An 18288-nucleotide genomic window follows, 5' to 3' on the forward strand; every position below is an offset into this window, starting at 1 on the left:
TATTTTTATTTTATTTTTATTTTTTTATAGTTGATGTGTCAGTATAATAATTATATTAAATTACCACTGATGTGTATATGTGCATGCTCTTGTGTGTTAGGAACTAGATGAATTTAGCTATGAGCATCCCTGTTACTTTATGAAATTACAGCTGCATTGTCTTATCAGTTCCAGGCCTACATGACTGTCAAGACTGTTGAATCCAGTTGTTTCAAAACAAAGATTAATCATTTTAGCTAATATTGTTAGAAATATAAGGAGCATCTTCAATTTCTAGAAGTACAGGAGATGTGATTATAGCCCCTTAGCTGACATTGTCATCAATATTCTGCTTTCATTTCTTTCATTTCATGTTAATGTTGATTTGTATGCAGAATTATAGCCCCCTGGACTGTGAGATGTTGTCATTGTTTTACAGGTCTGCTCTTTTTGAATTAGTGATTTTATATTTATCCAGGTCAATACATTCACCAGATCCTTTAAGAACCTGGACTGAAAGTAAAGCAGAGTTTGGAGGTTTTTACTTCAAAACCTTACAAGCCCCCACCTCTGAAAAATGAGACACCTTGAGATATCACTGGATGACACAGAGGACCTGAATGATGGTCAGGAAGAGACTATAAAAAGTTATCCATCAACATATCACCTCAGCATATCCATTTTGACTGACTCAACCATTGTCAGGTGATTACTCACTGCTAACTCGAAAAAAAAGTATATTTTACATTTCTTTTCTAGTTTTCACATTAAATAATCAAATAAAGAATCTTAGTGAATAATCTACCCATTTAGTGACCTTGAATGTGCTACCACAAATACATACTTCGGCAGTATGTTTACATAAATACACATTTAATCTATATTGTTAATTTTAACCCTTGTGCTATCCTAGGCACTTTAACGTTGGGAGTTGGGTCATCTAGGCCAGTGTTTGCCTTTTTTGAGCCATGGCACACTTTAACCTTGACAAAAATCCTGCGCCATACCAGCATCCAAAAAAAAAAACGGAGAAACTCATAGTCTGTATTGATCTACAGCCCCTCCGCAATCTCACGTCCATTTTTGTGATAATTGTGACAGAAAAAGCTGGAAGTTGCAGCTGTTTTTTTTTTCTCTAAAAGATGCAATAAAAGTTAATTTAGAAGATTTAAAAACTGTTTTATGTGTTTGTTGCGGTTCAAGACATTCGACAAGGAAGACTCATTGTGCGCTAAGACGCTGTCACTTTAACCCAATGCATCATGGGAGATGTAGTACAAACAGCCAACGGACGCAGAAAGACTAGCGTCTCTGAGCTTCATTGTTTTGTTCACTTTTTCCACCGTCTGACATCGGATTCTGTGGAAAGCTACACCGCTAAATATGAGCTTTAGATGGTATTTTTGTTAGCACTGACAGACTTTAATGAAATCGGAACAAGGAAGCGAAGACTTTAACCACGTCTGATAGGTCAGACTGATGACATGTGATTAATTCTCCAAGAATGATTGGTGGAGACAGTTAAAGGGGCCGGACTTTTGCTAAATCGCGGTACCTTCATTCTTATCAAAGTGTCTTTAATAGAATCGAATAAACACAAAGAAAAAAGTATTTTATGATCTTTCACATTCTTAACTTCTCTGTTTTATCAGGGCCTGTGTGGATGAACAAAGAGCTGATATCCTGGAGATGGGAAATGTTTTTAGATCTGTTAATGAGGGCAATTTCCCACGGCACACTTGACCATCTCCCACGGCACACCAGTGTGCCGCGGCACACGGGTTGAAAAACACTGATCTAGACCCACTAGACAGTGCGCTAAACCTTTTTTCTTCAATGATTTGTGATATTCACTGGTGTCCATGGATTACATGAAATCTTTCTACCTTTATCCACCTTTCTCATGGTAGGAAGAACACGTCAATGTAAGGGTTGGGTCATCTGGACCCCACAAGATGGCACAAGGGATACAAGATATATTGAAATATCTTGTATGTGAAAACATTTGCTCTGTTCAATGACAATTCTGTTGAGCAGACCGAAATGTCCTTTCTGTGAATACTGCAGGCAGTGGTATAGTCAGGTGATCATCAGCAGCACCCCAGCAGGGAAGCTGCAGTTATGCTGCACTACTCTTTAAGGTCATTTAGACAGATCAGCAAAGCAAGTAACATAGAAGAAAACATAATATTAGTCATAATTGGATAAGAAAAATAATCAGAATCAATAGAAGTGTGCAATTTCTAACGTCTCATTTCAATAAATCAACTTGTCAAGCATATGTTGTGTTACAAGGAAGACAACAACAGGAAGCCTCTCAACTGTAGTCGGTGATTTTGGGGGACTGCAGATACAAAACCACGGCAGGTGACACACCCCTGATTTCCATCAAAGATGTTCAATCAATTTGGTTTACAACTTTGAGTGGCTGCAATTTTCTGTAACTGCCAATGCATCATTCTGCTTTGGCCTAACACTTCCACCTTCCTGACATGATAATAGCAGGTGGTGGAGGGAAAGGTGAAGTGATAGAGGGAAAGCAAGTGAGAGGAAGGAAAGTACCAACAATTGATGCAAGTCGGTAAGAGAAGAGAGCAAAACAAGTGATGAAGCCTTTAGGAAAGAGGGAAGAGAAAGATCAGGTGAGAGGTTCACTAAATAGTACAGCATGACCTTTTTAAAGAAAAATTGCAAATGACTAAAAACGGTTCACTTTTATCCTTTTTCTGCAGAATATGTGCAATAGAACACGTTGTGAAATAGTAGCAGTATGGAAAAGAGAAAAGTAACAGCTCAATAGTGGATGACATTTATCTCCAGACAGAAGTCTACCATGTAAATTGACACAGAAATAACATTTGTAATTGTAAGGAAAAGAAAAGTGAAATAATAAAAGGAATTTTCTGTAATATCAAACTTGATCATTTTGTTGTCCAGGTCAATACGGATATTTAAGATGTTTGCATGGTCATGTTCAAGTTTGAAAATAAATATATTTTGAGATTTTTGTGTTTGATACGTGACATTTCTTTACTAAACTGTCTGAATCTACTCCCTTTTTATTGCTTGTTCTGGCAGAATTGCTTCCATTGCATTTTTATCAATGGCATAAAATATACACAATTATTATCATTTAACAGAACCAGTTTGGCTAATAAATAAACACAAAAACAAGTTGTACTTCGCTATCAAGTTTGCACACATTTTTACGTCACCTAACCGCTTATCGAATATTCTTGTTTTTTGTTTTCTTAATTAGGTTATCTGAAACCTAACATTAGTGACACCATTAGCTTTGCTGCCAGGCCTTCATATAGAGATCTGGCTGCATCGGTCACCCAACATTATCCAGGAAAAACTTATCTCCAACCACCCCACCGTATCTATACCCAATGTCTTTTACAATTTCTTTGACATTTACTGTTTTGTTTGTTTTACTTTTTTTAATAGCCATATCAGTATAATTATTACAAAATTATTGAATCTGAATTGTTTTATTTTTATTTTGTTCCTTTACCTAAATTGTTTATGAGATTGCAAGTGAATATGCCATAATCTGATTGAAATTGCTGAAGTTGTTATAAGTGTCATGATCTATGATGACGTGAACAGACCCAGTTGCTGGAACCCGGAAAGATCACTGACACAGGAGTGGATAAACTCACGAATTTATTGTCCAGGATGATTGGACGTGGTGGTTCAATAGGAGGTAAAGACGAAGACACCCTGCGATGATGGAGTCGTGTGAGTCCCAACGGCGGAGATGACCGGATAGAGATCCAGACGGTGAGTGTGGACTTCCCCCTTACACGTTCAGAGCAGCAGATGATATTAATCTTGGAGGGAGATGATGTTGCTGCGCGGCGTGGAGTTCATATATACCTATGGGAAGTCAAAAAAATATAATACATCAGATGAAGTATTCCCTAAATTTAATTGAAAATACATTAGAAAATTGTGAAGTAAAAACAAAACATTCATTTATTTATAAAGTGACAGTTTAAAGAAAAAAAAGAGCTAATCTCATTACACATGCATAATTAACTCCAATAATCCAATTCAGTTCATGGTCTTCTAATAAGGTCTAATCATCTCAAATTTAAACATCACAGTTATTATTGATAACCATCTTATATCAAAGGGTTTATGCTATGATCCTTGAGGAAGATGTAAAAAATAAACACTGAATTGACAGTTTGAGGTTTATCAGACTTAAAAGCCAGCTTCTCTAGCTGTATCTTTTAGGAAGTGTGTCAGATGACAGTGATTCCCCTCCTTAGGCATCTGACCGTGTCAGCCGCATGCTGACTACTGGATTTGAGATTAATGCTACAGGGTTGTGAACTGGCTCAGAGGGAAGGTTAAATGATGTGTGATAGAGCATCCTGTCAGAGGCAATTATACTTTCTGAAAGGCCAAAGAAACTTATCTGTTCTTGATGGATGTCTGAAGAGCAGTCATCTGCAGAATGAAACACAGCTATGTCTAAAAAGCTAAATTAAAGAAAATTTATCCTTTTTTGACTTTTAGGTCTTTACATATCCTGGAAAACATTCCAGTAATGGTGAACATTTTTTCAATAGCATTTGGCATTAATGCTGTGGAAGTATTTATTTGGTGGAAATTAAACTAAACAGCTGAAGTAATATATCAAACCAAACTAAACGCTCTGATTGTTAACAGAAATGGCACAACTTACTGTAACAGTTAAGCATGGAGGTGGAGGGTTAATGATTTCATCTGGATGTGTGGCCCCAGAACCTCAAGTCCAAGCAATTGCACATTAAAACCCATTGATGCCTTTTGTTGCAAATATCCCACTTCAGCTCCAAAATTACCTTTTTCTTTTTTTTTCATAGCTGGAATTCCGGCTTCAACATTTTGAACTGTTCCTCCAAGTACATGAAAACTGGACTGAGTGTGACGTCACCCATAGAACATGTGACTTACTTCTGGCTCCAACTAAATGAAGTCAATTCAGTCGCCATTTATTCATGATACAGAAGCCGCCATGTTGGAGCCGGACGACTTCAGTAAGCAGTCATTGGTTTGAGTCAGTCTGAGTCAACATTTTACTTTCACCAATCAGGAGTGAGCTTGTTGAAAGTTTACACCCCCCCTCCCCCCCCCACTTGAAAGTGGACTCTGGAGAATCTGTCAATCAAACATTACGGACTTTCAACGTGAGAACTCGTACTTTTGTTGAGGCACCTAATTGGTCAGTTTCTAACTTTAATAACTTGCTACACAGAAAAATATGTGAATTAAATAATAATAAATTAGGATTAGCAAGGTATGGTTCTTGTTATTGATTTGGATGTTTTTTGGTAATGAGAATTACATGTGCAGCTGTAACCGAATATGTAGGGCACTGGACTTTGATGGTGGGAGTACTGGGTTTAGTTGGGAAAGTAAGGACTTAAGGTAAAGGGGGCGAGAGTTTACAAGATTTTTCTTCTTCTCACTAACTTTTGGACTTGTGTTTATATAATTTTGTCTTGTCTTGTTTTATATAATTTTCTTGTTTTATATAATTTTTGTCTTGTTTTTGTCTTATTTTGTTAGTTTACATTTGTTTTCACTTGTCCAAAATAAAAAGGTTAGTACTACTACTACTACTACTACTACTACTAATAATAATATTTATGTATTAAAAATCACATATAAGTTGCTGCTGAGTACAAGTATATGGTACATTACAAGAGGCAGGTATTTTGCCGCAATCCCACAACAGCCAAAAACCATCAATACTTAGGATAGATAAATTATTTAAACATCAAGTTTTCCCTCTTTTCCCTTTTGAGAATTCATAAAACTAACAAGCATAGAACAGAGGACTTGTGTAGAGAGCAAACTTTTACTAAATGAATCGTTTCCCTTAAAGTGTTCTGTTCCTGTTTGTAAATAAAATTCCCAGCCCGGCTTTGTATAAGCAAAGCATTCCAGTTTCTGCAGTCTTTTTTAAAACTCAGCTTTTCTCCAAGGACAGACTTCTTCTTATTCTTCTAAAACTCACAAGATTTCCTTTGTTTTATTCATGCTCCAGACCATAATAAAACGGGTCCAGCAGTTTTCTCTGCTCAGCCTCATTACTGACACATTTCAATGCTGCAGAGTTTCATTTCTAGAAAAGTCTGGTCCACCGAAACTACAAGGCTGTCCACTGCTGTGCTCCTGATCATCCCCTAAGCCTCACAAAGCTCTTCATTCTCAGAAACTATGGGCTGTCAAACAGTGAATAATTCATGAAAAAGTCGATCCGTCCACATATGTTTTCCGCAGCTTCTCATATGGCAGAACAGACTAAAACCATGTCCAACATGCCAGAGATATCAAAAGAACATGATCCTCATTCATTATTAATCCAGCATCAAAGCTAAAATTTCACCAAAAAAAGCTTCCCAAAGTAGCCGAAACCTAGTTACTGTTAGGCCTGCACAGAAAATTGTTACCTAGCATCTTAAAAAAAAAAGAAAAAAAAACGCTCTATTTTCTAAAACAAGCTTGACATAATGATGTGCAAATACCTGTAAATACACTCTTTTGTTGTGACTTTTTCAATTCAGAATCCAAATAACAACTTCAGACATTAGTTATTAAAAAATGTTTATGTAAGTGCACTGAAAATACGAAGACACGATACAAAATAAGTAATGGGAACAACGAAAAAAATAATTTACACTCAGGGAAGTGACTGAAGGTTGAAATTGAGATCTGCTCCTGTATTCTGGACATTATTTGGATGCTTTCTGGTGTTTAATTCCCCAATTCTATTAAGTCTACAGAGAGCAGTTTAGTGCTAATCCTCATCAAGAAACACATTTGTGTGCAGAATTGGTGGAATTAGTGCGAGCTCACAACCCAAACCAAAGACATGAAACAGATGCTATTGTGCGTAAATCCATGTGAATGAGTGCACGGCACATGAAGGATGAGCGGATTTGATTATGCCTCAGTCCCATGAATGAAATGGATAAATCCCTCCATTATGCTGGCTTCTGCCACAACTAGAAACAAAAATCAACTCTTTACATTTATGGAAAGGTGAAATCTCCAGTATTTTGTAGACTCTTTGGCTTTGCCTATTATGTAAATTATTATGATGATACTGCAGCTTTGCTTTTAATAGACACTTTCAAACTGGCTTGTTAGTCCACATTAATGTTTGATCTCTCAGATTGTGCTTCATGTAACAAGGAGAGAACCATAGTGGAACTCTGATGCACATCATAAAGTACACTAATATGCCTGAAATCACAGCTTCTGGTTTTCAGGAAATCCTGGTGCCATCTGGTATATGTAGGTTTTTCAATGGAACCTAAGCATATCACCATATCTTATACCAGCGTCCGGGTGAATACTCGATTCTGATTGGCTGTTGGGAATGCGTTAAAAAGTGATATACTACAGGATAACCGCACAGTGAAGAAAGAAGTTCTGGTCACCTAGCTTAAATGTTTTGTATCACTGCGCCAGCTTCTTTAAAACAATCTTTTGCTTCATCATCTGTACAAAAACAAGCGGTAAGAGGTGAACTTTCTCTCTGAACTGATGCTTTGTTCAACCCATCGGAAACATTAGCATACTGTATATATATATATATATATATATATATATATATATATATATATATATATATATATATATATATATATATATATATATATATATATATATATCGCTTAATCTTGACTGCAGTGGTGGTGCGGCGCGACGCGGACTATTTGTTACGTGGACCACGTAACAAATAGTTCGCTTTTTGTGAGAAAAGCGATCCAAATTGGAAAAAAACAAGAATTAAGGACTAAAAACGGGTTACTATTAAGTATGCATTATCATTTTTTAACGCACTTTGCGGAAGCAACCGTCCTCCGCTTCGCCTTGGAAGGTTCAGGCTTCTACGGCGTGCGTTAAAAAGTGATAATGCACACTTCGTCGGCCATTGACCCTTACATGTACTACATTAATATCAAGCCTCTTGCCTACTTCAAGTAAAAGTTAATGAGAAAGAATGTTAATTTGAAAGTCAGAAGACCAGCTGGACTTGCTTAGTTTCTTCTTTGTCATTTCTTATTCTTTTGTAGTCAGCGATTGTTTCACCTCCACCACCTCTGTTTCGACAGATGTCAAATTTGGTCTTACATGAACATGTTCAAAGTGTGTTCATAGACCACATGCAAATTTGCGTGTGGGAGGAACTGCTGCTAACCTTTATTTCATGCAAGCATTGCTACATCATGGACAACATGGACTTTGTTCAGCAACATTTTTAACATGAAGTGCCATTTCAAAAACAACTGTGCCATCACCAACTGCAATGCCAACTCTAATACAAAGAAATACAAAACCATTTCCAAAATATCAGAAATTTAATTTAATTTACAAACAAAAGTTCAAAAAGCTTTGTTAACATATATTGCATTAACTCAAAAAAGAGATTTCATAACAATATTGTACAAGGAAATAGGCCAAAGTTAAGATAATCTCGGCTGGTGAACACCTCGTGGTCCCCCCAGCTGGAGGAAGTGGCCGGGGCGAGGGAAGTCCGGGTATCTTTGCCAAGACTCCTGCCCCTGCGACCCGGTCTCGGAAAAGCGGAGTAAGATGGATGGATGGATGGATGACATTATTAAAATATTTAAAATTATATTGAATTCCAGTATGATCTGTGATATTTCCAGAGCATGCCTTGCAGAGGCTTGGTCCTTGAGGACGTGGGATACTTTCTTTTACTCGTATGATCACGTTTTTTTTTTTTGCCTTTTTAGCTGATAGACTTGTTAGACACTCTATCATCTGTTTTTAAATAAATGTATCCTCTGCTTTTCATAAATGACTGCAACATGCACAGACATTTGTCTGCACCCACCCAGCAGCTTCAAAACAAACCCCAGCTCTGACTTCACTTCCTTGGGGACTGAAGGCCACAGACACACAGCTGAACATGCAGCTGAACTCTTGTGTATGTGTGTGTGTGTGTGTCCGAAACAGTATAACTGATTGTTATTTTTCGAATGCACCCTCAGTCTGCAGATTGAATGTAAACATCTTCTGTCTGCCCCCTTGCTTGCAAGTGAAAACGCTAAAGATGCGTTTTTGACTTATGAGTCTTATTAAATCTTTCTCTGTTTGTGTCCGTTTCCTGAGATCATCAATTTAAAGTTCTGCTTCTTTTAGCTCTTAATTGAATATATATAAAAATATCATAGCAGCAAAAGTCTAAATACCTTCAACTTTTAAAGATAAGTGTGTTCAAACTTTGGATACAGCCAGACACCTTCACTCCAGTTTAAATTGCCCTTGCTTTGAAAAAACAACTTTTTTTTCATTATTTAAGCTATCCCACACCACATGAAATTACCAATAGTGCTTTGAACATCAGCTTTTCTGGATAAAGTTTTGGCAGAATCCCTCACTGCTGATTTCTGAACGCCATAGTGTTTTCATGGTGGTGCATTAGTGTTGGGGTTTTTACTTTACAGACTCAGCATATCTCCTTAACTTAAGGCAGGAACAGTTTGCTGCAGATAATATGGCTGACAGTGATGGAGTGACTGCGCCTGGTGCTCTAACAAGCTCCCATTAAAGTGCGGAGGAAATGATAAATGATGGATAGTTCACTGGATGGGGGAGTGACATGGAGGAGCAGATCTGAGGTGGGGCTGGGACAGGAAAGAGATGAAGATGCAGATTTGTCTGACAGGTGAATGAAACACCTCCTGCTGTCATTACATAGCCTTTGACTCAGGTGTGTTTCTACCAACACTAGCATCCTGTTGTTTGATCTGCAATGCATCCATCAGTCAACCGGAGATCGAGAAAGATTGAGAAAATCAGTCAGTCAAAAGTGACTGGATCAGTCCCTTCATAATAAAAGTGCTGGAAATGCTGTCATCAAATATTAACAAATTAAAAGCCACTAAACAGCATTTTTCAAACTTTTGCCTTACAATAGCCTACGTGCACGATAGAACTTCCGGTTAACTTCTGTGTTTCGAGTGTAAGGCCGACAACTTCCTGTTGGTCGTGTTATTGTTGTGGGGAGTTTTGTTGAGTTGCTAGTTTTGATTAAATAGGAGCGGATTTCGGGTAAAAGACAGGCGTTTGGTGTTTCAACGCGTGACAAAGACATCACAACATTGTTGTGTACCCGTGTGCGAATTTGTCAAAGGACAACAGTACTATAAGCTTTCATAGCTTTCCAGTATATGTGTTGGTGAGAGCCGAATGGATCGTGAACACGGCGGGAGGACTTCACCCAAAGCAAGACGAGTCGTGTTTCGTATTTGCAGCAATCGGAAAGAAACTGCTTCATGTAAACACACCGTTCGGAATATTCTGCCCCGGTCAGACTCGTTCGGATCAAAATTTCTTTCCGATCGAGATAGCTGGGTTATACCGATCGTTGTTCATGTAAACGGTCATTCCGATCGTGTGTCACTACTGCTCTGGTTTACGTCATGCATAGATGGTGTTTCGCTGAGAGAAAGCTTTGGAGCGCATACGGGACCAACCAGCCGCTCTGCTCTCGCTCCGCTGGCTCTCCCCTCTCTTTCACCCCTCACGAGTGAGATGCGGGGGGGATGCGTGTCCACTGACGTCTGGACCCGGCATCAACCGAGCTCTGCGTTCGGGCTCCGGTGCCAGTGGACCGAGTGAACCTCTCTGAGCAGAGCAGCTGGATTTATTAATGTGTTTGAGGGGAGGGTGCTTTGTTACGTGTGCGTTTTGTTGTTTTGTTATGTGTGAGAATTCGGACTGCGAGCCGAACCGCCGCTCTGGGTTAGCGGCTGCCGGACTCACGAGAACAGAGCAGAGCTCGAGCCGCCAGCTTACACAGCCGTCTCAGTCATTAGAAACTGTTCAAAAAATCACACGGAATTGTGTTTCTAGTTGTGCCCTGACAAAATAAAGGCTGATGTTATTCCCAGAGTTTCCCAGCGTTTCCCACATGGTTCGTCCTGGATTTTGTGTCCATCAAAAGGCTAATGTTGTTAGCCCGTGTTGTTAGCCTAACACTGGGTTCTTCTTCCAGCTCCGTACTTTTTCCGCAAAAAAAGCACTGACCACTAGGATTAAATATAAAATGATGAGTGAACAGGCACTTCATAATATTCATAACATTAATAAAAGCACGTTTGGAAGATCGCCTCGTATATTACCGAGCTGCTGCATAAATATATGTGACAGCAAAGGTATGTTTACAACGGGACACATTTCCCTTCCGGTATTTTCGACACTATATTTTTTCGACATGATATTTTGCCCATGTAACCACGCACTGGTCGACAATCCTGTAGATGTCGTTCACGTCGATTTTCGGGAGACCTTGTAGACAACGGGTGAAATATGCCATCTTTCGCAATGAAAATCTGCCGTGTCGCTGCTATAGAAGTCGCAAACCGGAAATGGTCGGCCTCACACTCAAGGCGGCGGAAGTAGAACTCCTTAGTTACGTGCACGGAGCCTATACTTGAATAACAATACTTTAGAAAATTAAAGACTTAATGAAAAGTTTTGTCTCAGGCATATTTTATATAAAATCCTCCCCTAAAGTTCAATCCAATTCACCCATTTTGGAATTAAAAACTCCAGATTTTTGTCTGTTAAACTTAGCTTTCTTTGTTCTTTGAAGTAAAAAAGCACTTTTCCGGTTTCTTCACTGGTTCCTTTCCAAATACGTTTGCTTTATATTGACTTTGCCAGCTTGGTTGTTTCAATGTAGCGGTCTTTGCAGAATGTGTCAAGAATGAGTCGGATGTGGTGGGGAGAAGTTAGCAGTTTTCCTAACTAAAACTTCTTTCAGAATTAGATTATAAATAAAACAGAAAAAATATAGATGGTGTTTGTTTTTTTCTACACCTGGAGGTTGGGAACACTGCACTCAGGATCCTAGCAAGACTAGCTAGTATCCATCATGTTGGACAGGACAAATTATTAGCCTTCCTTGCTAAATTAGCTAAATTCATGTGATTGTCCTTGTGAAATAACTTTCTATTCCAGCTGTATAATTTGCACATGTATTTATTTCTATTTATGTAACTTCAAAGAGTAAAACACAAAACATACAAGTCAATTTAAATGTTTTTCTTTGTCTCACTGAAATCAAGCTGAAACACAGTAATTAAACACTTCTATACATTTTTTCTGAATTAAGAGTCTGTGATAGAGACGGCCACACAGAAACCCCCGCCAACCGTTTCTTCAAATTGATGAATTATTTAAACAGGAGCTAGCGGGGTGATATTTCTAATAGTCTTTTATAAATTAATCATGATGTGCCACATCTCTCACCTGGGGGTCAAGAACTCAGCAGCAATATAGTCCTTTTTTTTAAACTGATGTCACAGGTGTGAAGTGTGACTTTTGAAAGAAAATGATTTACCTTCTACTGAAGAAAAAAAAAAAAACAACTCACACTGCGATCCAAATGTTGCATGTAACAATTAAATGAATTAACATGGTATCAAAAATCTGTCAATCCCATGGGCAGAGTGAGGCTCATACACTGGAGCAGAACTCTCAACAACAACCTTACTATGTAGCCTTAGAGCAGACTTTTCAATGCAGAGAGAGCGAACTCTGATGTCAAATCAGGCCATCCCCACATCATGACCACTGTTGAAGCAGTAGCCAGGGCCCCCCGACACCGGCATGGTATAGCAGATAGAAAGAACCCGCCCAGCCAGACCAGGGTTAGCAGGACCGCCACAAAGCCCAGTGGGGAACCCACCCCCAGAAAGCCCCCCCAGCCCCAGTTGAGCATTGATCCTCACTAGATTGGCGAATATAGACCATAATTTGAAGAATTTTCATTTGATTTTTTTTTCATTAAATTTATTTTTTAGAAGTCAAACAAGTTTTACTAACCAGAACACAATAGATTCATAATTAATAGGGGTGTAACAATTCACAGGCTGCACGGTGGGACAGTGGTTAGCGCTTTTGCCTCACAAGAAGTCCCCAGTTAAAGTCCTGGCTGGGACCTTTCTGTGTGAAATTTGCATGTTCTCCTTGTCCATGCCTGGGTTTTCTTTGGGTACTCTTCCTCCCACAGTCCAAAAATCTTTATTATATGTTATTTGATTACTCTAAATTGTCCCTAAGTGTGAATGGCTGATTGCGACCTGTCCTGGGTGTACCTCAGCCCCCTGACCCCGAAAGGGGCAAAACGGGTTTACAAGATGAATGTAACAATTAATTTTGGCAATGATTCAATTCATATCATAAATTGTGTTTGCCAATATGATTCACATAAACCAACATGTAACTGAGATTAAAATGTTGACCTGATAGTAAATGACAATTAGGTCCACCCAGAGGCTTGCTAGTTCCATTCATGGCACCGGCATGAGTAACCCTTGTGCTATCCTAGGCACTTTAACATTGGGAGTTGGGTCATCTAGACCCACTAGACAGTGGGCTGAACCTTTTTCATTCAAAGATTTGTGATCTTCACTGGTGTCCATGGATTACATGAAATCCTCTCCAATTATTTTAAAAAAACTTCATAATATCTTCGTAATAACTTCATAAAATTAATATATTGGCCCTGTATGATTCATCAACGTTAGGTTGATTACAAATAAAACAAATGAGATTAGTCAGATATATTTTCAAGCATTATTATGCAAACCTGACCAAATGGCAAGATATTCAAGGGGGTTACTTTTATGAACTGCTCAGTTTAAAGACCCCACTAAACGGAAAACAGGGGATGTGCATGAATACTAACCTTTTGCCTCAAACACTAGGACATGTGTCTCCTGAATAGAGCAAAATAATTGAAGACATTGAGCGCTTGACCATTATCTTAAGGCTTAGTCACAAATGCCCTTATGGCTAAATATGGGCTGTCCAGGTGTGAAAAATGAGCAAACCTGGATGGGAAGACAGGAAGCTGGCATGAAATATCAAGGTGAGCCCGTAGAGCAGGGGTGAGCAAGCATTGGACTCGCGGGCCACATAGGGTTCTAAAATTGGATAGAAGGGCTGGACCAGGAGCAGATGCGTGGAGTGAGAAAGAAATAACATGTAACCTGGATGAAAACATTTGGATTGAAAATTATATTTTAAAACAGAACATTTTAGAGTTTTTAGGTTAAAACCCTTGTTCTTGTTTTAGAGCCAATTGCACCAACGGCTTGATGTACCTCGTGTAAAACTTAGAGAAATGCTGCGTTCATGTGTTTTTTGAATGATCGTAAGAATGAAAAAAAAAAAATCTTTCAACACCACATGGATGCTAGAGCGGAGTTCCCCAAATCTTTCTTGTGAGGGCCACAATAAGTTTTTTTCTTTAAAACTTTAAACTTCTTTTGTCTTTCTTTTATTGTGAAGCCCTTTGGTACCTTACAGGAGTTGTAAAGTGCTATATGAATAAAGTTTCATTCATTCATGATCCTTTTAATAAATGACTAATATTTATGAAATTAAAAAAATGACCAAATAACTCTTTCTGTAGTTTTCAAAGACAAAAAGTCAGGAAAAAATATACTGATACAAATAAGAAAAAAATTGATAAATAATGGATCCTCTCCCGTCATTTTCCCGCTGAGACTTAAGACCCGTACACACCAGGACGAATTTCGCTCGATTTTCGCCGACGTTTAACGCCTCATGACTAAACAAAAGGCACCAATGAGAGTGTGCACACCGACGCGAAAAAACGGCACGTGTCAAAGCATCAAAACAAAAAAAATGCCTCGGGGTTTTTTTTTTTTTTTTTTTGACGCGTCGTGTCGAAATCTATTCGACCAATGAGAACGGCGCTTTTGCACACGTGTCTGGAGCCTCTGAAGTTACAGTAAAACACAACTTGGGGGCGCTCAAACACAAAACTGCCTTTCTGAGCACACATACCAGCGAAGAAGATAGACGCCAAGTAGCGTCTACACTGCCGCGAAGAAATAATGACGGACATTCTAAAATATCCCCGAACCAAGCACCAGTTGGAGCTACTGGTGCTTGAAATATTCATGTTTTCTTTGTATGATTCTGACAAGCGCCTAAATACTTGCTCTCTTCTTCTGAGTGAAAAGCGACTTTAAGAAGCGTAAAGTTGCGCAGCGCCACCTTGTGTACAGGAGTATTTCTGTTTACATTAAGCGCCATCTAATGTCAGGGAATGAAATTGCATGTTCGCTCGGCTCACCGTCAGCGAAAATCGCCTGGGTGTGAACACAAAAAACGTGCCGAAAAACGCTGGCGAATAACGGCTGGCGAATATTCATCCCGGTGTGTACGGGCCTTTAGAGCGCTGCAGCTCCTCACATGTCTCACAGTTTGCGCTAAAACTAAGAATGAAAATTATTAGTTATAATGAATAATAATGAAAAAAAGTTAGGACTCACCTTCTCATTCAAAGAGTTTTCTTTATTTTCATGACTATGAAAATTGTAGAGTCACACTGAGGACATCAAAACCGTGAATTAACACATGTGGAATTATATACATAACAAAAAAGTGTGAAATAACTAAAAATGTCAAATCTTCATAGTAGCCACCTTTTGATTTGATTACTGCTTTGCATACTCTGCATATAATTCCACATGTGTTAATTGCACTCCATGGCACGGAGGAGATTGATTGACAGGGTCTCCAGCCAATCAAGACACAGAACAGGGTCCACTGTTTAAAAAAAAGCAGCAAAATCGCTTTAAAAGAATGAGCTAAACCGGGAAAGATGAACTGTGACATAGAAAGGGAAGACTGTCTTCTGTTTTATTTGACAGGGATTTTGGAGGTTTTCAGATTGAACATAGACTGCAGAAGGGTGGAATGAAATGTCATCTTCTATGCGGGTATTGATCGTATGGCCAGATTAAAAATAAAACAAAAAACAACATGGGTCTCTGATATTGTTCAGTGGGCCCGACCAAACATGGAGGCGGAGGAGGATCCGGCCTGCGGGCCATAGTTTTCCCACCCCTGCCGTTGAGTAACAATGTTCATGCACATTTTTTGTTGAGGCAAATACTTATACAACATGCAAGGGTAAAGTAAGGTTGAAGTAGGTAAGAAACAAACATTTCATACAGATGTGATGTATTTGCCCCCTCATATCTTTTGGACTGCACAAAAGGACCCTCAATTACTGTTTGTGTGATAAGTGTGTGTTATTTGCTGACCCCATACAAGTTTGCCCATTTCTCGCACCTATATCTAGCCTTTAGGGCAGTTGTGATGAATGCGTTACTACAGTGTGGTGTTACGGCTCTGCACAACAATCACTTTCATTGACCTGACAAATATTTCATGATACTGTCATGGTTCAGTCCTGCATCTTCACTTCCACCCTCCCTTTTCCTCCACTCTAATTTCATCCACCTTAACCGACCTCTCCTTTCTACGATATTAAGTACTTCCACATTGTGCTCCAGCTGCATTCACACTATTTAAGGTGCACAGTTTCACTTCCACACTGCCAGTTCGTTGACTCAGTTCACGCTCCAGCAAGTCATAGTTAAGACTTTTATTGCCTTTTCATGTTTTCTGGCCTTTGATTAAGATTTTCAACCCATCCCTTTTGGTACTTACTACCTATTTTTTCCCCTCTGTTTCCGCCTTCGAAAGTGTAGAGTGTCTGGAGCTCTGGCCTCACAACACATCTGAGAGACGCAGCTCTACGTCTGTCATCACCTGTCAGTGGAATTTCAGCCCCCAACTCTTCAGCCTTGGGGAATCCCTAGCAGATCTAGTGACGTCATCCACTCTGCACAGCTACTTGTTTGTTGGCAAATCCACTTCCTCCATCTTTCTAATGAACACTTGCTCTGCTTGGCTTGTCGTCCTGAAACCATAAGAGATATATTTTTACCACACACACACATCAAACATTTCAATTTCAACCAGGCTCAAGGAAAATCCAAGACACGCCTGCATTAGATGTGCCTTGAACCAGCCTCTCCTTTCTACAATACTCCACAGGCTCAGACAACCCAAAAGCCCGTATCACCTGTACTATTGCATGTGACCATACCATCAGACACTGCATTAGAAGTAGAAACCACAAATGGAAATCATTTGGAGTTGAAATGAACGGCCTTGATTTGCAAAAACATTACACAGGGTAACTAATATAATAAGTTTGATTAGTTGACTGACTTATTTGAAACAATTTGAAGCAAAAAAAAAAACAAAGGAAAAAGATGATAAAAATAAAAAATACACAGTTAGATTGAATCAATTAGAGACCATAATTCCTGTATTGATCAGATTAATTAAAAGATGAACATAAAAACTGCTTCTAATCATCAATAGACATATTTGCCCTTACTCATACAATAAACATGCATGAAACATTGATTTCATTATGATTGTTGGATAGAATTTGATTGATTACATCAAAGGGATAGGATGAAGTAAACTTATAAAATCCCACCCCTATTATGCTTTGATTAATCACTTTTCTTTTTAACACAATTGCAATAAACCGGTTCTCAAAAAAAAGTGCCTATTGTTATGTAAGTTACGTGAAACTGGGGCTTTTAAAAATAAAAATGCTGGTTTAGAGCTATATCTGTCCTCTTTGAAGAAACCATAGTGATCAATAGATGCACAGTTTTTTTAAAATAGTTTTAGGTATACAAAGATCATCTACTTATGCCATATGGAAAAGCATGAGGGAGTTGGTGATGTGGGGACACCTGAGATAGTCATTGATGTGTAAACAGAAGGCTTGTTTCTTGTTCAAAGCTAAGCAGCTGCTTTACTTTATTTCAAGCACCACTTCACAAAATCTCTACCTGTCTGAGACTGTACTCAAAGCTGGAATGATGCTCAACTGCTCAACAACAGAAGGAAAAGAGATCTTCTAACTAATCGGATGGGTAATTTCATCAACACCAAATAACCCTGGGCTCACAGTTGCATCCAGTCCTGCTCCAGTGCGACCGCCAGAGTCTTTACGTAACTTGAAAAGTGCGAGAGGCACTCACATCCAATCCGGTTTGGCCTCTCTGCTCCGGGCTTTCCGGCGTTCCGAATCTGTTTTGTTGGCTTAAAATTTTTGCCTGACGGCAAAGTGAGCCGGAGAACTGTTTTTTGAAGTTGGGGCAAATGAAGCGACTTAAACCGGAAGTCATGCGAGCGAGTGTAAAGTGTATCCGGTACTTTTTCAAAATAAAATCTATTTTCTGCTGTACTTGCTATGATTTTACCATGGTGTAGTCATTAATACACATCCGCTTACACCTTGTATGAAAACTAGTCACGGAATGAGGGTTTGTTTACTAGGACTTCCTATAAAAAAGGCAGGTTATCGCATGAACCTACATAAATTGGGAGGTCGACAGCAGAGCTTGTATC

The 18288-nt window shown here is 38.9% G+C and overlaps 1 long non-coding RNA gene across 2 annotated transcripts in view; it reads right to left on the reverse strand.

The window, feature by feature from the left end:
• Nucleotides 1-3336: 3336 nt before the first annotated feature.
• The window catches only part of LOC110017583 (uncharacterized), a 30842-nt gene continuing 15890 nt past the window's right edge, over nucleotides 3337-18288 (reverse strand). For both annotated transcript variants that reach the window (XR_013653052.1, XR_002293013.2), the window contains 2 exons: nucleotides 16621-16771; nucleotides 3337-3861 (listed from right to left, as the gene is read on the reverse strand). This is a non-coding gene — a long non-coding RNA (uncharacterized LOC110017583). The remainder of the gene's footprint in view (nucleotides 3862-16620; nucleotides 16772-18288) is intronic.

Source organism: Oryzias latipes, chromosome 22 (genome assembly GCF_053564925.1).
Source record: "Oryzias latipes strain Hd-rR chromosome 22, Olatipes_Hd-rR_3.1".
Taxonomy (NCBI): Eukaryota; Metazoa; Chordata; class Actinopteri; order Beloniformes; family Adrianichthyidae; genus Oryzias; species Oryzias latipes.